General features: G+C 41.1%; 1 long non-coding RNA gene across 1 annotated transcript; it reads right to left on the minus strand.

Moving 5' to 3' along the window:
- Positions 1 to 368: 368 nt before the first annotated feature.
- LOC139435960 (uncharacterized) lies at positions 369 to 17,237 on the minus strand. Its single transcript, XR_011645169.1, has 4 exons — positions 16,984 to 17,237; positions 2,051 to 2,213; positions 1,168 to 1,254; positions 369 to 803 (listed from the first exon to the last, which is right to left on the minus strand). It is a non-coding gene; the product is annotated as an uncharacterized lncRNA (long non-coding RNA).
- Positions 17,238 to 23,588: the final 6,351 nt, after the last annotated feature.

A 23,588-nucleotide genomic window follows, 5' to 3' on the forward strand; every position in this document is an offset into this window, starting at 1 on the left:
CATAGGAAAATGATAAATGTCAACATTTAAGATTGTGCATTTACTCTTTATTTAATCAGATCTATTTCACATTGAAAATGTGATAAACACCCATTGAAAGTTACATCTTGCATTTTATGAAAAGTAAAGGTTTCGAATCATTTTATGACTTAAGTACACTACAAAATAAATTAAAGATGTGCAACAACTGTATCAGTAATTAAAATGATATAACTTATGTACAGGGTTGGGAGGGCTACTTACCAAAAACACAACCAGTAACTTCATGTGAGTATCAAGATATAAAAGTAATGTAACCTGATGACTTTATTTTTCTTTTGGATTAGCTCAATATCGAATGCAATGCAAATAAACACAGGAGAGAAATATTAATATGATTTGTTTACTTAAATGTATAATATAATACCATAAAGCAGATTCAGGCAGTAGGTGTACAGATTCACAATGAAAGTATTATCCTACAGAACAGTACCGCTTCCAGAGAAGAGATACAATTTGATAATTTTACAACAAACACTATATGCTCTTTTTAGGTTTTGAATAAGATTGTAATCCTGAGTTTCCCTATTATTAAAAAAAGTCAAACTAATCCGATTACATCTTTTCCTATGTATCTAAGGATTACACTTTCCTTTTTTTCTATATGATCTTGATTCGTGTTAGATGTAATCCATTACTGCCTCTAAGCCAATACAAGTCATAACTTTTGGAAAATTGTCTCAAGTTATAAATGATGCCTTCAATGTCTTTCACGTGGAGAAGACATCCCATTGGCCGAGGCATTGCAACTTCCCTCAAGCGTCCTACATGAAAGAAAGATCACATGTTAAAAATGTGTGCACAAACTATTCAGTATGACCCGTCTTAGTTTAAAGCCCAAGTGTAAGAGTGAACAGAGGCGGAGTCTGCCTGTTTTCCAATTTGTTTTGTTTGTTGGCTGCTGCTACCCAAACCAACATCCTCCTCACAAGCATTGACTGTTGGAATGTCATTATGCTCCACATGTGGAACAACAAAGGCTTCTTCAGGCGTGCCTTGTATCATAATGATATTGCTCTGATCAGCAGCAAGACTGTTTTCACCACTACCATGGTCTACATCTGCAACCTCCTCATTGCTATTAACAGTCGAACGAGGACTGTCACTTCCCTCGTCATTGTTACTCACCCTGCTTTTCCTTCTAGGTTGTTGTTCTTTGCCATTGGTGAAATAGAAAATGGTGGGCACTGCAGTGTTTTTCAGGCATCTCCTTCCCTAATAAAAATAATAAACAAAAACACATAAAATAACTTTTTGAGGTCTGTAGATATTCAACTTTCTTTTGAATAATGTTGTTTTAAATTTAAGAGTGCATTATAAAAGACAATAGAGGGCCAACATGTTAACTATGCAGTTAATCCATTCAACAATTACGTGTTTCCAAGATTCAGATTCAAAGGATTTATGTCATATGCACATACAGTAGGCTACAGTGTAGGAATGGCAATGAAAATCATCTGTCCCGAGCTCCTCCAACAATGCAACATAGTTATATAAGACATAAAGCAATAAAAGAAATTCAAAATTAAATTAAGAATAATAAATTAGTGCAGGCAGAAATCTATATAGCCTACACGTAAATATAATAAGACATATGCAAGAACAGAATGTAAAGATAAATATTGTATAGTAAAATGACATTAAATCCTTTTTTTTTTTACAGTGATAGCTGTTAAGATAAATAAGTTATAAGATGACAACAGATGAATGAATATTGCTATTAAAATAATGTAAAAAAAGGTAATATAATTCATCTGTTTTTAACATAGAGTATGTGGGGGAAATGGCAATTCTCTATCTATGATAAAGAGTCTTTGCATAAATTGAAGAGAAATGTGATGGTTTGCAAAACAATTCGATTTCTATGTTATACTTAACTGGCAAAATCTTAATTTGGCCTTTAATCAAAAGAACATTACTCATCACTGATGTGCAAGCTGTGCCATAACAATTATTTAGCATTGTATGATGTATAACATGTATTTAATTAGTAACAACAATTTACACTCACAAATGGAACCAAGTTATTTAAAAAAAAAAAAGGATCTGTAGCCATGAGTCCGTGCTGAAGTGATGACTCTCAAAGTGTTCACTGCACAGGCGAGAAGAAACGTTGGAGGTCCATGTATTCCTCCGGATGTTCAGCACCCACTGGTCCAGCCTGTCTGGATCACCTGAAGGAAACCGTTATTCAAAAATACATGAAAACCGACCCAAAGACAACAGGAGGGTTAATGCCATATTCACTTAATAACGCATGAACAACTTTTACAAATATTTCTATATAGTCTGTGTTGGTAAATGTAATCTAGGTTGTACATTTCCTGCTGAAATAGATGCATGGGCCTCCCAAGTTACTGCGTGGCACTTTGGTTTTGATAAAACAGTGTACTTCCACTATATAAACGTTACATTCATAATCAAACGAGACAATATGCAAGATAAATAGCTATTTGTTGTTATTCTTAATGCTTGTCATTCACACGTTAAGAAAATAAAATAAGTACCGATACATAGCAGAACAATTGTGGCGATGTTCAGCTTAATAAGCCTTGTTCAACATCATTTCTTTAGCTAATACTATAGAAGGCTGCAGGCGAACCAATTCCACGTTTCGCTGCATTCCTTAATCTCCAGTTATAACGCCAGGCTCCGCCGCTGGCCGAAGCTAACGGAGCCGCAAAGGGCTAGCTACGGCTCCGGTTAGCTTCGGCGGCGGACTCCGGCGGCCGCCACTGGGATAATTGGGTCCCCTTTTAACATTTGCTCCCATTTAGCATTATGGGCGTCATAGCCATAGACTATAAAAGTCTTACCCAAGGCTGAATCATAAACTAAACTGTATATATATATATACACATGTATAAAGGGTTACGTCCTTAGCTGGCTAATAAGCTACATAACAAGCTAAGCTAACAAGCACACAAACACCTGCTAACGGGGTTAACATGTATAATATTATCATTTTAATCACCGAAAAAAGCTGAGAGTAGACTTCTTGGAAGTTCTGTTAGTACATTCAAGCGCACAGCACGACATTTTAATTGTCTGGTATTTGTAACAATATTCCCACAATCACCACAAACACAGCTAAAGGGTCAAGTACAGTAACTACGACTAAATAACGTTGTAGCCTCTATGGTTGTAGCCTAGCAGAGTGGACAAGTTGCTGTTAGCTGACAGTGAGGCATGTACGTGTCCATCAAAGTGACCACGCCCTAATTTATGCAAAAACTTTAAGACCTAATATAAATAAAAGGGTCGTGTTAGAAAACAATTCACTCACAGATCCATAATCATGAAGGTGGAATCTAACTATATCGATAATAAAAATGTATGGAGCCAGAGGTAGAAACATGTTTTTTTCTGCTGTAAAATTGGGCATTTTAACATGGGGGTCTATGGAAATTGCTCCTTTCTGCAGCCATCGCCTATCGGCCAATATATTAACTGCAGTGTGTGGCACTTCCGTATTGGCGTCCCGGCTCTTCCCCAGAGTTTGCCGCTTGGACCAGACCAGAGCCACCAGACCCTCTTCACCTACCGGGATATAAACCGGAAGAACCAGTCAGTCATGGAGGGAGGTGGCAGAGACAGTGGGTGAAACTGGTAGGTTTTCACCTGTTTGGGGAGTTTATATATATATATATTGCTCGCATAAAATCCCCGGGGTTTTTTGCTTTGTATGTCGGAGGCGGGAGATTCATGTGATTGGTTGTTGGTCGCGTTGCTCGAATAAAATCCCCAAGCTTCAGACACGCCCAGCTCCAAGCTTTTTTTGAAGCTGTAGTGAAAAAGTGCACAGGCATGAAAAAAATCTTGAAAAATGTTGATGCTGGGCGTGTCTGAAGCTTGACGATTTTTTGCGAGCAACGCGACCAACAACCAATCACATGAATCTCCCGCCCCCGACATACAAAGCAATAGCAATGTTAAAACGAAGTAAACTGGATATAAAATCCCCAAACAGGCGAAAACCTACCAGTTTCACCCACTGTCTCTGCCACCTCCCTCCATGCCTGGTTCCTCCGGTTTGTATCCCGTTAATAGTTCTGGTCGTAAAGAACCAGGTGATTTGCTACTGTAATTTCTCGTTTGGAATATGAGGAAATGAACTGCGGTCTGGCTCTCCCAGCTTGCACGCAGTTTGATTGGCTAGCGCTTGTACTGGCCGGATTTGCATAAACGGGTTTTGATTGGCTGATGCCAACTTCGAAAGCATCGGGAGCATCAAAAGTTGAACATTGCTCAACTTTTGATGCTCACGATGCTTGCAAAGCCATGCTCCGCTCCCCACAATGCAGTTCGGTGAAGATTCAAAATCTTCTACGTCACCCCATTCAAGTGAATGGGCGAAGCTTTGAAAGATTTTTTTCATGCCGGTGTGTGGACGGGCCGTTACGGTACGTCCACACAGCAGCTTCAGAAGAAACTTCTACCGCTTCCAACGCTTCTCTGCCCATTGAATTTGAATGGGGATGACGTCACTTTGCCTCGCTTTTCGCCGAACTGCATTGTGGGGGAGCGAAGCGAAGATTTCCAGGATGTCCAGGATTTCAAAGTTGAGCAATGTTCAACTTTTGAAGCTGAGCTGGAAGCGCCAGCCAATCAAACACGTTTATGCAAATCTGACAGTAGAAGCGCTAGCCAATCAAACCGCGTGTAAGCAGGGAGAACCAGACCGCAGTTCATTTCCTCATATTCCAAACGAGAAATTACGGTAGCAAATCACCCGGTTCTTTACGACCAGAACTATTAACGGGATACAAACCGTGATTGGCAACAACCAATCACATGAATCTCCCGCCCCCGACATACAAAGCAAAAAACCCCGGGGATTTTATGCGAGCAATATATATATATATAAACTCCCCAAACTGGCGAAAACCTACCAGTTTCACCCACTGTCTCTGCCACCTCCCTCCATGCCTGGTTCCTCCGGTTTGTATCCCGTTAATAGTTCTGGTCGTAAAGAACCGGGTGATTTGCTACCGTAATTTCTCGTTTGGAATATGAGGAAATGAACTGCGGTCTGGTTCTCCCTGCTTACACGCGGTTTGATTGGCTAGCGCTTCTACTGTCAGATTTGCATAAACGTGTTTGATTGGCTGGCGCTTCCAGCTCAGCTTCAAAAGTTGAACATTGCTCAACTTTTGAATCCTGGAGATCCTGGACATCCTGGAAATCTTCGCTTCGCTCCCCCACAATGCAGTTCGGCGAAACGCGAGGCAAAGTGACGTCATCCCCATTCAAAGTCAATGGGCAGAGAAGCGTTGGAAGCGGTGGAAGTTTCTTCTGAAGCTGCTGTGTGGACGTACCGTTAGGGTCTCACTAGTACTGAGCTAGCTATCCATCCAGTTAAACCGTTTGAAAGAAAACTCCAGCGCAGTTGTCAGTTTTACTGAAGTCTCTTTACTTGGTGAAACTGTAAAGACAATACAGACATAACAGTTTATTATTGACTGCCCGACTGACGAGCTAAACTAAACAGAATACTTCACACAATGAGCTACTGCGCACAAACTGAGAAGCTAATCAGCCTAGCCGCTAGTTGCTTAGCCGCAAGGAATACTCACTGCATTCCTACAAACATATACATGTTACATACAACATATTCCCATTAAGCCACAGCCTGTCGGATAATAACACTCAATTTTAACGCGATTAACGCATGTGTATTTTTTTCCTCGGCCGCCCCCATAGCGCATCGAGTTTAAAATACCATCTACAAGCTGATGCTGACTGCCCCGCTCCTGCTGCCTGCTTGCGGCAGACCACACTTCCACGCTCACCGGCAGGCACCGAATAGCCATCGGGAGGACCGGGAGGGTGTGTGTATGTGTGTGGCTCGAGCGAGAGAGAGACCTTACGTGTATTGTTGTTGTTAGCATCTGGTGCTAGCTAGCTGCACTAACGGATATAAGGAGCTGGTTAAATGAAAACAGAGGAGCGACATTCCGCCGACAACTGCGCCGAGCACTTGACTTTATGCAGGTAGCCAGACAGTGGGACATTGTACGAAAAGTCAACACACTCAGCACGGATAGTGCGCAACATGATTGCAGCGTCCAGGCAGCTCCCGTTCGAGCATATGCCTTGAGTTGCACATAGCTCCAACGAACACACGATCCATCACACACACACACACACACACACACACACACACACACACACACACACACACACACACACACACACACACACACACACACACACACACACACACACACACACACACACACACACACACACACACACACACACACACACACACACACACACACACACACACACACACACACACGCACACACTTTGTATTGTATTATTGTATGAGAGAGGTTCCAGGTTGAATTGAGGCGAATATTTGTAATGTTCAGAGGTTGTTGTGTTTAATATTCATGAGAATATTTGTCATTGTTCAAATGATAATAAACATTTGCATAAAGCATATTTGTCCACTCATATGTTGATAAGAGTATTAAAAACTTGAAAAATATTCCTAAGGTACATTTAGAACAGATAAATAATGTGTGATTAATTTGCGATTAACTATGGACAATCATGCGATTAATCTCAATTATATATTTTAATCGACTGACAGCCCTAGTATGAATGCTTCAGCTCTTCAGACCAACATAGTAAGATGTGAGCATGTTCCTAATTGTGTTGGTATGCAGCCTAGGTCTAGTCTGTTTAATAAAGCAAATCTGCCACTTTTATATTGCAGAATTTGTTCAATTAAAGCAGTCTTTAATTGTTTGTCCTAAACATAGCAATATATGCTTTTGAAATGTAACTGAAACTGTCTTTGAAAAATAATAGTATACAGTTGTGTATCACCTTTAGCTTAAAAATACATAGATGTGTTTTTTTAATCTATAAAATAAATAGGCAGACACTTTATCAATCCCAAATTGGGAAATTATTTAACAGCAGCATTGTGTTCAGGTATTAACATATTTAAAGTTGGAACAAAGTATAAACTACACATCACAAGTATAATGCACTGCAATCCATAAGATAAGTCCGATATGTTCATGAACACCGACACTAACGTGGCCGAGTGGACTCCGGAGTTTTCTGCATGAGTATGATCTGTGGTGTAGTGGGCTGTCACTCAAAAGCTGAGTAGCCAATGGGGACACACCCCTGAAAGTCCCGCCCACCTGGGATGTTTGTGTCAAAATCTCAAACAAAAAATGAGGGAGCGCAAACGAGAAAGCTGCAGCGAGAGCAAAAGTCTGATCATTGAGAAAGAAGAAACAAGAACTGCAAAATCTATGTTAAAACAAAGAAAAAATACTTATAGTTTACATGATTACACAAATGATTTGTTTGCAACTTATAGTTTTATTTTTGAAATTTATTTTATTTTGCTTGACTTAGTTTTTTTTTCTTTTAAATTCATAGTTTTGCTTTATTCTGAGAAAGTGTTGCTTTATCTTTATGATACAAAACTAATCCCATACGCGTGGAGCACACTCGGAAACAAACAAGTTCGTTCTCCTCGTAACAGGAATCGAATAAACCACTAGCAAGCAGCAGTGTCAACCAACCACCACAAGGTGGTGCCAAAACACAGCCAAGAAACACATACATGACAGATATACACCAAAAACACATCAAGGACAGAACAATTAGCATTTCAATCAAAATCATCAGAGTCAAAATTACTTTTTTTATTTATTTATAACAGATGGAATAATGAACAGATTGTAACTGTAACATCCCCCCTTCTAAATGCACTCTTCCGATCAGGATGTCCCATCAAATGACAAATAGTTTGCATATAAATAGCATATAATTAGGAACACACTGTTCTCGCTGATAAAGGATATAATTGTAGTAGCTTGAGCAGTACATGTCCTCCCCAAACATAACAAAAGGAAAAACACCCTGGAGTTTACCAACATCTCAAACTGAGTAGTGAGCTCAACAAAGTGATGTGGCACAGCATTTATATACTTTTTAATCTGAATTATTTGTAGAAAATGATAGCTATTGGCCATATTCGATTGAATCCTGGTGTTCACATTGACGAAGAACCTTTTAAATGCATGATGCTTTTTGTTTTTAAAGTAAAATAAAAAAAGTTGTATTTTTGTAATGTTGTTAAAGACTGGACAATATGTCTGTATAAGGGCTTGCTTCACTTTCCATGAACAAAGATGACATAATTCCATCTGTAAAGCTCTCATGTGAGGTCTGATCATGATCACAGCATGATCGGAAATCTGATCGGATGAGCCAAACATGGTATTCTTCTCCTCCTCCTCCTCCTCCTCCTCCTCCTCCTCCTCCTCCTCCTCCTCCTCCTCCTCCTCCTCCTCCTCCTCCTCCTCCTCCTCCTCCTGCTCTACTTCCGCCACAGAAATTGTAACTCAATGCACACTGTCCACAAAAATGGAAATAGCGTAGCAGTGTATGAATGAGAGAGAACAGAACGCCTCCACAGCCGAGCGGAGGAGTAAAATGGAAGAGTTAACGTCACCGTAACAGAGAGTGCGTGGGCACAAGAGGAAGAGTGGGAGAGATCTGTAGGAGGCATTCCAGTATAACTCTCAATCCTTTTTTTTCTTGTTATTCAGCTCAACTATATCAGTCTTAATCCGATAAACAACCTTTTATAGTTTTTCCAGTACCTTCCTCTTGATTTGTAGGCAAATCAGCATACGCTCCTGAACTACTGAACTGTTACATTAAATGACCTTTTGCAATCAACACCATTAACAACAGCCAATATTTACTGACACCCTGCCTCCTGTTTTGAAGCTATGTGTCCATCTGCTGATGAGACCTCAAAAGGAAAGAAGATCAAACTAAAAATAATTCAAACAAAACTATGGTTACTCAAAATAATAGAATAGAACCACTCGTCAAAATAAATTTCAATACATTTCAAAATAAAATTCAATTTCTTGCGAGATTTGAACAAAAAGGATCCGGACAGCTGACCAGTGATTTAGCTTAGCATTAAGACTGGAAACCGCTAGTGTGGCTCTGTCCAAAGTAAACAAATAAATCTATCAGCACCTCTGACAATATGTTGTTATGACTTTGAGGTTTCCGGACAACCAGTGTACATTTTCTGAACAACCTGATCTCACCAGAATGCGTGACTCCACCACGACTCCTTAACACCACAATGCGTGGTGGACTCACGAACTTTGTTACATTTGCGTGTCGGCACCACGCAAACAAGCCCAATGTAAAGTGAATGAGGCTCCTTTGTCGTGGTGCACACACGCATTTCTACAACGTCCTTCAGGGAGCTTTTATTCTATAAAACGTTTTTAAAATAATACTTTATAGCTTGTAGTAACTCGCGGGAGGCTTCTTTTATTTTATTTGTATTCATAATAATTTTTATTTTTCGTCAGAATGTATTATGGTGCATTATTTACGATTTTTTGTTCTCAAAAAACAGTGCATTGTGTGTAATACAACTGGGATTTTTATTAAATTAGTTAGTTTTTAAGGAAGGCCAGAGCTTCAGCTGTGTCCAATAGATTGTTCCCTTTAGTTAACGTTTTTTAAAAGAACATTATATTCCTATTTGATCATGTCCCCTTTATTGTATTACGGAGAGCAATGTGAGCATCCATTCCCATTGGATAACGGAGGATTTTACACCCGGAAGTAAGTATTCCCCTTACTGTCGATTAATTTTACAGTGCTATCTGCACTACTCATCGACTCAAAAACACCAGATTATCCTTGTTAATTACACAACATTGATTGGTTTAAATTGTGTGCAATGCTTTTGTATTTTTCCCCTTCGATTCGGAGAAACAAATATGTGTTCAGTTTAGGATGGCCGAAGACACTACACTACCCAGAATCCTCAGCTATCGTTTGGGACTCCACCATGTGCTTTGCTTGACAAACCCCGTGATTTGTCCTCAACCTCTGTGATTGGATGTTGGAGTGGCAGTGCGCGAAGTGTACGCTGAGCGACAAACAGCATTTTGAAATGGAATGAAACCCATCACGGCACACTATTCAAAACAGGAATTGAACGTGTGTCCCCCCCCCCTTAGGTCACAGGCTCCTCCAACAGTGCAACACAATAAAACAGATACACAGAAAAAATAGTGCAAGTCAATACAAAAAGAAAATTAGTAAAATAGTAAAAAGTGAAATAGTGCAATAAGAGTCTATACAAGGGATTGGAATATGATATATTAAACAAATCATTTCTAAGTAGCAGCCAGATTAATGCTATGGATGTTATTTCAAAGTTCAGGTGTTTAATAGTTGTATGGCCTGTGGGATGTCCAGCTGCAGGTGGAGAGGATGGGTGGGGTTATCTGTCTGTCCAGCTGCAGGTGGAGAGGATGGGTGGGTTATCCATCATGGACAACAGCCTGTTCAGTGTCCTCCTCTCCAACACAGCTTCAAAGGGGTCCAGCTTGATGCCGATGACAGACCCAGCTTTCCTGATCACTTTATTGATCCTGCTGGTGTCACCGGCTCTGATGCTGCCCCCCCCCCCCCCCCCCCCCAGCAGACCGCAGCAAAGAAGAGTGCACTGGCCACAACAGACTAGAAGATCTCCAGCATCTTGCTGCACACGTGGAAGGATCTCAGCTTCCTCAGAAAATAGAGTCTGTTCATCCCCTTCTTGTACACAGCGTCAGTATGAGGGCTTTCTTTACGGTTAACCTGGTATTTTTACTCCACTACATTTATTTTAGTTACTTTACAGATTCTGATTAATGATGTGAAATATAAACAACCCTTAAAGCAGACTTTAGTTACACCTGAGTACAATTCAGGGAAGGTGATTGTCAAGTGTCAACAATCAGGAGAGATATTTGATTGGAGGACTGGCTTATCTAAAGCCAGTTGAGTAGCACTTGAAATGTTTTTGCTCTATGAAGCCTGATGTACTTTTTATTCTGTTTTCTTCAAGGTTGTATTTTGTTGGTCGAACACACTTATTGTAAGTCGCTTTGGATAAAAGCGTCAGCTAAATGCAATGTAATGTAATGTAATGATTGTTGGTGCTTGAGAAGACTAAATATTTATCTGCAGATCGCTATAAAGTATATACATTACTCGTTATTCTCTACAAATTAATTAGTTAATTAAAAACTGTATATAATTGCTATTTTGGACATCCCTTTTCAAGATTTCAATATTATTCTAAACGTGTAATAACGTGCTTTAACCAGTAGGTGGTTTCGGTTAAAAAGCTGTCAAGTTTACAGTGTTAACAAAATAAAATATACTGCTGTTTCTGGTTTAGTTTACGACGGATATATTTAGTTATTGTTTTGATATTTGTAACACAAAAGCGATGGAAAAACCCCACAGCAACACAGAAAATATAGTCTTAACATGAGTAGTTAATAAAAAACAATAATATCAAACAAATTATTACTACTAACTTTATTGTGAAATTAAAACAGAACGGTAAAAGAATAGTTTCCGGTCTATTTTGAGGCCAGATCTCTGTAGATAAAGAAAGAACTACGACAGATGTGTACTATTTACAATGCATTCATGTGATGACTTTCAAAGAGTAAAGCAAGCACTGCTGAAAAAAGTATAATTTATCTTTAACGAAACGTTTTTTTTCATATGGAATGCAGTTGGAGGTCAACCAATCACAGAGCTTGAGGCAACGCGGAACAATAGCTGAGGATTCTGGGTAGTGTAGTGTCTTCGGCCATCCTAAACTGAACAAATCTTTGTTTCTCCGAATCGAAGGGGAAAATTACAAAAGTATTGTACACAACTTAAACCAATCAATGTTGTGTAATCAACAAGGATAATCTGGTGTTTTTTAGTTGATGAGTCGTGCAGATATCACTGTGACATCAATCGACAGTAAGGATAATACTTACTTCCGGGGTAAAATTCTCCGTTATCCAATGGGAATGGATGCTCACATTGCTCTCCGTAATACAATAAAGGGGACATGATCAAATTGGAATATAATGTTCTTTTAAAAAACGTTAACTAAAGGGAACAATCTATTGGACACGGCTGAAGCTCTGGCCTTCCTTAAAAACTAACTAATTTAATAAAAATCACAGTTGTATTACACACAATGCACTGTTTTTTTAGAACAAAAAATCGTAACTAATGCAACATAATACATTCTGACGAAAAATAAAAATTATTATGAATACAAATAAAATAAAATAAGCCTCCCGCGAGTTACTACAAGCTATAAAGTATATTTTAAAAACGTTTTATAGAATAAAAGCTCCCTGAAGGACGTTGTAGAAATGCGTGTGTGCACCACGACAAAGGAGCATCATTCACTTTACATTGGGCTTGTTTGCGTGGTGCCGACACGCAAATGTAACAAAGTTCGTGAGTCCACCACGCATTGTGGTGTTAAGGAGTCGTGGTGGAGTCACACATTCTGGTGAGATCAGGTTGTTTCTGAAACCCAATGCTAACTGTTTCAGTTTTCTTAGAAAAGCTAACAGACTTCTGGCTGTAGCTTTATTTATAGCACATTTTACAAAATTACACATTGTTGTTTTCATTACTGAAAAAGCTTCTGTGGAGGATTCAGATTCAGATGTATAGCTAAAGCAAAGAGAGGCATAGCATTTAGCACAACTGATGTGGTTAAAATGACAGCCAGCTTAGCACAGGAGGGTCTGCCTGGGCCTTCTGGACCGTTAGTACGATCAGATGGTTGGCATTCATGGAAAGCCGATATCTAGAACTGGAAAGTGAGAAGGAAAATGGGACATGGTGTGAGTGGAAGTCAGTAACAAAAGGAGAGAAGAGCAAACTCACGTGATGACACCGGTGAGCTGAGCGGAGTAGTCGGGTGCAGGCGGTAATCAGACTTAACTATGATTTAACCAAAACTGAAAGTCTCAAAGTGTAATGCGCAGTCAGTTCTATTAGTGTGTAAAACATCTGCGTCTAAATGCCCGGCAGTAGTTTGACCAGAGCTAGAGCAAAGAAAGACAGCGGCCTCATGGTGGAAATGTTTGGTGAAGAGGAACACGTCCCCAAGTGGGCTGGCCAATTGCTTTCTGAAATACAAAACGTTAAAGAAACCTGTAACGTAAGGTTTGACAATCTGGACAAGGCTATTGTTCAGTTGAAGAAAGACTCTAAGGCCACTTCTCAAAGAATAAACAACGCACAGAAGCGCATTAGCGAGATAGAGGATCAAGCCAATTCCCAAGGGAAGACAATGGGTGATCTGTACAAAGATGTCAAAGCCCTCCAGGGTAAAATGCTGGATCTGGAAGCTAGAAGTCGGAGAAATAATCTCATCCTAGCCGGCCTCCCCGAGGGTAACGAAGCCGGTGGCATCTCCCCACTACTGGATACAATTCTCCCACACTTCCTGAAGCTGAGTGACACAATCCCCGCACCTGAGATAGAGCGTGCCCACCGCGCTCTGCGTCCCATCCCGGACCCTGGGCACCCTCTGCGGCATATCATCATACGTTTTCTCAGATGGAGCGATAAGAACGAGGTGTTTAAGACGCTGGCGTCTGCTAAAGGAAAGCTGACATGGGACGGACATGATCTTCGCATGTTTCAGGATTTCTCAATGAGATACAGCGCCAGCGGGATTCATACAGAGAGCTCCGTAGCATACTGCGCAAAGAAAACTTACGGCACGGCATCCTGTACCCTGCCAGACTCATCGTAACCATCAACGAGGAGACTCATATTCAAAGAACCCAAGGAAGCTGAGAAAGTGCTAAAAGAAAAGAGACCTGAGGGATTTGGGGAGGGGACATGACCACAAGACGGTGAGTGGGCCGTACACCCCCACCACACCCCCACACACACACACCCCCACCCCCCACACACACACACACACACACACACACACACACACACACACACACACACACACACACACACACACACACACACACACACCACACACACACACACACACACACACACACACACACACACACACACACACACACACACACACACACACACACACACACACACACACACACACACACACACACACACACATTTATACTGACACACACACACACACACACACCACACACACACACATTTATACTGACGCACACGCATGCCCGCACATACACTGACTCACAGTTGCACACACCCTCATTAGGATTTTGATGCAGGCTATACTGTAATGTAACCCCCAACTAGTTAGCAAAGTTGTGGTTAATGGCAGACAAATGAATAGGCCTATATAGACTATTACATCACATTGCTCTCCGTAATACAATAAAGGGGACATGATCAAATTGGAATATAATGTTCTTTTAAAAAACGTTAACTAAAGGGAACAATCTATTGGACACGGCTGAAGCTCTGGCCTTCCTTAAAACTAACTAATTTAATAAAAATCACAGTTGTATTACACACAATGCACTGTTTTTTTTAGAACAAAAAATCGTAACTAATGCAACATAATACATTCTGACGAAAAATAAAAATTATTATGAATACAAATAAAATAAAATAAGCCTCCCGCGAGTTACTACAAGCTATAAAGTATATTTTAAAAACGTTTTATAGAATAAAAGCTCCCTGAAGGACGTTGTAGAAATGCGTGTGTGCACCACGACAAAGGAGCATCATTCACTTTACATTGGGCTTGTTTGCGTGGTGCCGACACGCAAATGTAACAAAGTTCGTGAGTCCACCACGCATTGTGGTGTTAAGGAGTCGTGGTGGAGTCACACATTCTGGTGAGATCAGGTTGTTTCTGAAACCCAATGCTAACTGTTTCAGTTTTCTTAGAAAAGCTAACAGACTTCTGGCTGTAGCTTTATTTATAGCACATTTTACAAAATTACACATTGTTGTTTTCATTACTGAAAAAGCTTCTGTGGAGGATTCAGATTCAGATGTATAGCTAAAGCAAAGAGAGGCATAGCATTTAGCACAACTGATGTGGTTAAAATGACAGCCAGCTTAGCACAGGAGGGTCTGCCTGGGCCTTCTGGACCGTTAGTACGATCAGATGGTTGGCATTCATGGAAAGCCGATATCTAGAACTGGAAAGTGAGAAGGAAAATGGGACATGGTGTGAGTGGAAGTCAGTAACAAAAGGAGAGAAGAGCAAACTCACGTGATGACACCGGTGAGCTGAGCGGAGTAGTCGGGTGCAGGCGGTAATCAGACTTAACTATGATTTAACCAAAACTGAAAGTCTCAAAGTGTAATGCGCAGTCAGTTCTATTAGTGTGTAAAACATCTGCGTCTAAATGCCCGGCAGTAGTTTGACCAGAGCTAGAGCAAAGAAAGACAGCGGCCTCATGGTGGAAATGTTTGGTGAAGAGGAACACGTCCCCAAGTGGGCTGGCCAATTGCTTTCTGAAATACAAAACGTTAAAGAAACCTGTAACGTAAGGTTTGACAATCTGGACAAGGCTATTGTTCAGTTGAAGAAAGACTCTAAGGCCACTTCTCAAAGAATAAACAACGCACAGAAGCGCATTAGCGAGATAGAGGATCAAGCCAATTCCCAAGGGAAGACAATGGGTGATCTGTACAAAGATGTCAAAGCCCTCCAGGGTAAAATGCTGGATCTGGAAGCTAGAAGTCGGAGAAAATAATCTCATCCTAGCCGGCCTCCCCGAGGGTAACGAAGCCGGTGGCATCTCCCCACTACTGGATACAATTCTCCCACACTTCCTGAAGCTGAGTGACACAATCCACGCACCTGAGATAGAGCGTGCCCACCGCGCTCTGCGTCCCATCCCGGACCCTGGGCACCCTCTGCGGCATATCATCATACGTTTTCTCAGATGGAGCGATAAGAACGAGGTGTTTAAGACGCTGGCGTCTGCTAAAGGAAAGCTGACATGGGACGGACATGATCTTCGCATGTTTCAGGATTTCTCAATGAGATACAGCGCCAGCGGGATTCATACAGAGAGCTCCGTAGCATACTGCGCAAAGAAAACTTACGGCACGGCATCCTGTACCCTGCCAGACTCATCGTAACCATCAACGAGGAGACTCATATTCAAAGAACCCAAGGAAGCTGAGAAAGTTCTAAAAGAAAAGAGACCTGATTTATTTGGGATGTGACATTACCACAAGACTGTGAGTTGGCCTACACCCCCACCACACCCCCACACACACACAACACACACACACACACACACACACACACACACACACACACACACACACCACACACACACACACACACACACACACACACACACACACACACACACCACACACACACACACACACACACACAACACACCACACACACACACACATTTATACTGACACACACACACACACACACACACATTTATACTGACACACACACACACATTTATACTGACGCACACGCATGCCCGCACATACACTGACTCACAGTTGCACACACCCTCATTAGGATTTTGATGCAGGCTATACTGTAATGTAACCCCCAACTAGTTAGCAAAGTTGTGGTTAATGGCAGACAAATGAATAGGCCTATATAGACTATTACATTACATTACATTTAGCTGACGCTTTTATCCAAAGCGACTTACAATAAGTACATTCGACCAGGAAGACACAATCTTGAAGAAAACAGAATCATATAAGTACATCAGGGGGGTATACTGCGAAGCAGGATTTTCGCTCAGCCGGCTAAATTCAGGGAAAACTCCGGCTTTCCGGTCATCCGAAGCTGGTTCTCTTTTTAGCAGGCTAGATCTCCATAGTAATATATGCTAAGCAGCTAACCTGGTCGGGACCAGGTTAGGTTGCAGGCTAAGAGCTCAACTCAGCGAAAGCACCGCCTGCTGACCAATCAGAGCTCAGTGTGCGGAGTTTAAAGCGATCAAGTCATATTACAGGAGAAAGGAAATACAGAAAAACTGCCGTCGCAGGAAAGACGGCCGGTGTTGCAGTATAACGTGAGTCATGACAACTGGCGACATTCTATTATTTTCGTCATAGGAATCCGGGGCGTGTACATTGAGGACCCATTGTTGACTTACCATGTCGATCGCCTCGTTTGTCGTTCACGTTCATCTTTTGCTATATCTGCCTTCCTACGATCACTTTGATGCACATTCAGTACTCGTATGTGAGGTTGTGGGTGAGAGGTGGATATCGTGACGCTTACAGGGAGGTATCGAACATTACAAAGTAGGTGACTGTGTGGATGCCTGTTCAAAATATTGCAAACTTGAATAAATCATTGAAATTATATTTGTGTCCGACTTTCATTTGTACATCGTTCTTAATGTGATGTATAGTAGCTCTGATAGCTGTCCATACCTTCAGACATACTACAAGTAAAACACAAGTCGTTTATTCACAGCCCGAGCGCTCATCGAGATGACTGGATCACTCATGACAGGTTGTGATCAGCTCCGATTAAATTGTGATATAAATGCTGTAGCCTACCTATTCTCCAGGAAGCACGTTTTGTTTATGAAATACCTGTACCCCTCTCATCACAACAAGACTCTACGCTGTGCAGGAAAAACAATTACATACATGAAAATAACTTTGATGCATGGAAATAAAACACACAAACTATCTTCCGTGGCTATACTGATATGTCACAGTAACGGTAAACTACAGAAACGTACGTCCAGCGGGGCACACGTTGAATACATATAATACAGTAGTTCTATTAGGCCTTTAAACCTATACGTTTAACCCATAAGAACCCGGACCCATTTCTACTTTTGGGGAAATTAAGGGGAACGTCATTTAGACTAAATAGACCACGAGAACACATTTCTGATAAGTAGCCCCCCCTAGTGTCAAATATCTGAGATGTGATATGTCACATTGGGCTTTAATGGTAAAGTAACTCTTATTTATAACTTCATTAATGAGGATGATTTTTTTGGTTTACATGTGTTTGAACATACTTTGAATTGAATAATAAAGAATATGTTAACTACATATAATTGAATCAGCTAAATGAACCGAGCAGATCATAATCATATGTGTAACTGTGCAGATATGTCACTCCGGGTTTCCTGTGAATGTTTAGGGTTAATGTCCCGATGTGACATCAGTGTCACAGCAAAATGTATGGCATTAGTTTCATATCAATGTCATCAATAAATGTTTCTACAACAGGTTATATGTAATCAGAATCAGAAAAGACACAAGACAGCTTAATGTTTAACAAATGACATGTCATGTAAGCATGTTTATTCTTAAATGGCTTGAATGTTAACTTTAGCAACAAAAAACCTTTCCAGATGCAGCTAGTTCTGTCACATGTGCTAGCCTGGCACATGGACATCTTGGACATGTTGCTATGGGAACACAAAAGCAAATGACAAGGACCATGACAGACTGTTCAGGGTGTGTCACTTGGGGACTTCATGAGATCAAAAAGGCTGAAGCTGTATGAGGAACTTTCCAGAACATTTAAAGTTCATGTGACACCTGTGTCTAATTCTGTGTGCCTTCCGTGTTGCACCACGAGGACCCACTGATATAACATGCTTAACTCTCTAAGTTGCAACCATGCACTTTGTGGAGGGCTAAGCGCCAGCTTGACATAGTTTTGCTTCATTCATAGAAGGAAAGACAACAGTGATAGTTATGTTTCAGAATAACATTTATTGGAAATTGTTAGAACAATCTCCCTGGTCCCGGCTCGAGCTTCAGCCTCTGATCCATGTGTCCTGAGCAGTGTCCTTCACATGCTGATATCCAGAGAGGGAGTCACACAGTCACAAGATGGAGGAACAGAAAGCAGTATTCAATGTTTACTTCAGATTAGCTCCACGTCAGAAATGAGCATGCTTGATGTCTCTCTCCATAGAGGCTGAGTCATCATGTTCATCACAGAGCTATCATCTGCCTCAAGCAGTCCTGATGCTCTTCTGGGTCATCACACGTCCTGTCATGTTCACAGCTACAGCTGGGATACCTTTGTTATCATGTTACTCTCATGCTGGAAGAGGACATTCAGGATTTTGCCAACAGAAATAATAAACTGTGTGTGTGTGTGTGTGTGTGTGTGTGTGTGTGTGTGTGTGTGTGTGTGTGTGTGTGTGTGTGTGTGTGTGTGTGTGTGTGTGTGTGTGTGTGTGTGTGTGTGTGTGTGTGTGTGTGTGTGTGTGTGTGTGTGTGTCTAAGAAGTGCAGCCTTTACAGCTCTGCATTGACAGGGCTCCCCAACATAGTACGTGTGGTACCACATAGTGCAGCCAGTGCACTCGATCTTAAAATAAACAGAAAAAAGACATGTTAGAATATTGACAAACATTTTACATCACTCATCCAGAGTAAGCAGTAATGACGTTGTTTACATTTCATTAAGCAAGCAATGTATAGTTTTAGATCTTAGCTGTTTTCCTTTCTGTTCAGAGTCCATGCTCAGAAGTTTCTTCAACGGCTCCAGTGTCCTCCCAAAGTGCAAAGACATGCACGTGTGGTGAATTAAAGTAAACATTTATAATATCTGTTATAGAGAGTGTTCACCCAGTGATGTAGAGGTAACCAATCCAGGGTGTATCCCAGTCTTCCAGCCAAATGTTGGTCAGGAAATAAATACAACTTCTTACCCATTCATTCCCATGCATCAAGGTTATTTTCATGTATGTAATTGTTTTTCCTGCACAGAGTAGAGTCTTGTTGTGATGAGAGGGATACAGGTATTTCATAAAAAAAACGTGCTCCCTGGAGAATAGCTACAGCATTGATATCACAATTTAATCGGAGCTGATCACAACCTGTCATGAGTGATCCAGTCATCTCGATGAGCGTTCGGGCTGTGAATAAACGACTTTTAGGCTGTCTGAAGGTATGGACAGCTATCAGAGCTACTATACATCACATTAAGAACGATGTACAAATGAAAGTCGGACACAAATATAATTTCAATGATTTATTCAAGTTTGCAATATTTTGAACAGGCATCCACACAGTCACCTACTTTGTAATGTTCGATACCTCCCTGTAAGCATCACGATATCCACCTCTCACCCACAACCTCACATACGAGTACTGAATGTGCATCAAAGTGATCGTAGGAAGGCAGATATAGCAAAAGATGAACGTGAACGACAAACGAGGCGATCGACATGGTAAGTCAACAATGGGTCCTCAATGTACACGCCCCGGATTCCTATGACGAGAATAATAGAATGTCGCCAGTTGTCATGACTCACGTTATACTGCAACACCGGCAAAAATCACCGACTGTGTGAACGTGAACATTAATAGAATATCACCTCCCATCTTCAGAGCAATCTGACTATTATAACATTAGCGTTAAGAAAATATCGGCCACAACATAAGTAACCGGATCAGAGTACATTAAGTACAGTCCGCGGCATATCACTTCATAATGTATCATATATCTCCTTATCTGAGTCAGCTGAGCCGTATCTGGCCGTGCAACACTCATAGTGTCACATAGGCCTATGTATGCAGAAGTATTATTTTAAGCAACACATAAGTTGACGAAACACTCGAGACAAATGTAATTGAAGTCAGATCGTGTTTTAGACGGGGCAGTGATATCATAAACCTGTTAATGTACGCATTCAAACACTTTTTCTTTTGCCAGCTGTGTTCACCTTGCAGGTGCAGCTCTGAGGCTTTGATCCTGGATAAAGTGTTTAAGTCATGGATGTTTAAAGTTTAACTTCTTCATTTTTGACTAGTATTAAAGTTCACTTTTCATTCAGGAAGTATGACGCTGCGCTGTCAGTACGCTTCTCCATGTTTGTGATTGGTCGAATGCACCCCTTTCATGTGAACGCGCACCTAACTAGATAGGAAACGGCTGGCTTGAGCGATCCACTTGATAACCCGCGTCGTAGTACAGTTTAGCGAGAGCGCGTATGTTTTGGATTAGGCCAACCGGCTAACTCAAACATATCCAGGATAGGTTGAACCAGGTTCGTAGTAGAGGCCCCAGGTTTCATAGAGCCAAACATTTGAAGTGCTACTCAACTGGCTATAGATAAGACAGTCCTTTATTAGTATATTGAAGGACTGGATTACCTCTCCGCAGCTGAGCTCTGCGGCACTTCTTTTTCTTCATGGATAGAGATGGACTTTCCTCCATCTCAATGTATTTTCCGTCGTATTGCCTTTTGGCAATATATTTTTGTTTTTGTGTGTATGTGTGTATTGTTAGGGGGAAGGGTGGTAGCATCTCTATGTTTTTATGTAATCTTGTGTTGTATTGTCTACGGTCTTGTGTTGTTGTTTATATATTTCCCCTCCCCTCCCTTGATGCGTCGATGACACCCTTCCAATTTGACCAAAATACTGGGCGTCCGATATGATTGTTACCTTACTTAAATGGATACACAATTGAACACAATTATTTTGCTTAGTCTGAATGTAAATGGAATTCATAATCCAATCAAAAGACATAAGATTTTGTTGTACTTAAAGTCTCTAAATTGTGATATTGCTATGCTACAGGAGACTCATTTGAATGCGATGGAATCTAAAAAACTAAGACAGAATTGGGTAGGGCAGATATTCTCTTCCCCTGGAGGAAAAGCTAGTAGAGGAGTCAGTATTTTAATTTCTAAGAATATGCCTTTCAATCATCCAATGTACATGTTGATCAAGAGGGAAGATATGTAATCGTCTCAGGTTTGCTACAGAATGAAATGGTGACATTAGTGAATGTGTATGCTCCAAATAGTTTACAATCTAAATTCTTTACCTCGCTGTGCCCAAATATATTGCAGTCCATAGAGGGTCCTCTTATTACAGGTGGCGATTTCAACTCTGTCTGTGACCCTATAGTGCAGCGGTGGCCAACCAGTCAGAGGTTAAGAGCCACATTTTTTCTCTGTTACTGCAAAGAGCCACATCAGACACACAGTCACTGATACCGCTTGTTTCAGTTTTTTGTTTTCTGGAGACAAGATTTCAACCAAGTCACTGATGCATTTTTGTGGCATTGGGATATATATTTTTTAAATCCTCTGGAGCAGTGAGAGGAGCTGTGGATTATTGTTATTGATTAATGCATCAGTGTTTCTTAGGGTCAAAAACACTAAACTCACAATTTAAGATGAAAGCGTTTAGTTTATTTAATAAAAGAGCACATGTTCAATGTGAAAAGTGACAGTAGTCATAGATTATTTGCAATTTAGTGCTACATATATATTTAAAAAAATTAAATAATATATATATATTTTTTTTTTTAAACACCTTGAATTTCAGGGGGGGGCGCGGGGCTCCGTTGGCGGGGCGCAGCGCCCCTCCAAGAAAATGGTAGGGGAAACACTGGATAGTGTTTAATCAACGATAGGTCCCCCCCCCCTCAATGGTTCACTGCATCGCTATTATTGTGATTGGCTCTTGGGCCACATCAAAATTAGACCCGCTGTCATCCTCTCACCCCCTAAATGCACCAGGAGCGTCTGCGCCGCGCCGCGCTGCGCTGCGCTGCGCTGCGACCTCCTCCTGCGACCTAACACACCAGGCGCGTTTCAAAACGTTGCGGAAGCGGAGTGTCGTGTGTGCAGCCTCGCAGTTGTTGTTGATTTTGGACATTTGTACTTCTACAAGTAGTAGGCTACCTAGTTAAATGGTTTATGTTTGTGTCTGTTTAAATCGTGTTTATTGTTGTTATTTCCTATGTTGTTGTGTTGTAGACTACAGACACAGTTAATACTAATTGTAATATTCCAGTTATAAACGACATGAATCAAAGATGTGTTGCTGTATTTTAGTGGTAAAAGAATATGCATTCATCATCATAATTATTGTATATATATATAATTTACAGTGCCTGTAAACCGGAGGAGAACGCTGGCATGTATTCTCCTACTTGAAAGACGGTGGTGGGGGGGAGGAGAAGGAGCCGGTTTTGGGTGCACCCCCTCAGCCAGCAAAGCAGACAACAAGGTGATTTTCATCACTTCCTGCCTGCGCCGCGCTGCGCAGCGTCAAAAATAGGATTCATCCTATATTTTAGAAATTCCTTGCGGCGAGGAGCTTCTGGGACGCTTCGAGCCGCGGCGCGGCGCGTCTGGTGGAATAGCACCCATTGACTAGAGTGGCCGCGATCTTTGCGAACGCCGCGGTGCGGCCGTAACGCAGCGCAGACGCTCCTGGTGCGTTTAGGGGGTCATAATGACACCTGACACCACACATACACACGTAGGGAGAGCCGGGACGAAAGTAACACGGGCCCTAAGTAACGGAGCGATTTTATCCGAGCCCAAACAACTTTGACCGGCCAAATTACGTCAGAATTATCAGCATTCAATACTTAACAGACCTACTAAATATCAGGTTTAACTGTCAGGAGTAGTGTTGTCACGATACCAACATTTTGGTTTCAATACCAAGTCAAGAATTGCGATTCCGATTCTTTTTCGATACTTTTCTTAAAAAGAGGGAAACTGTTTTAAATGTAATTATTGTGCTTTATTTCACACCAGAACCATAACCATAACACACACTTTTAAACAATGAGAACAATAAATAAAATAAATGACAAGAATTCGTATCAAATAAAATGAATACATTTCTTACAGACAGGCCTCGTGGTGTCCGTAGGCTTGCCCTCACTGTCAGAGATATAGCTAAAATACGAGGCGCAGCGGCAGTTGCACTCCCACTTGCAGCCATGCTTCTCGTTTTGT

This window comes from Pseudochaenichthys georgianus, chromosome 21, assembly GCF_902827115.2.
Source record: "Pseudochaenichthys georgianus chromosome 21, fPseGeo1.2, whole genome shotgun sequence".
Classification (NCBI taxonomy): Eukaryota; Metazoa; Chordata; class Actinopteri; order Perciformes; family Channichthyidae; genus Pseudochaenichthys; species Pseudochaenichthys georgianus.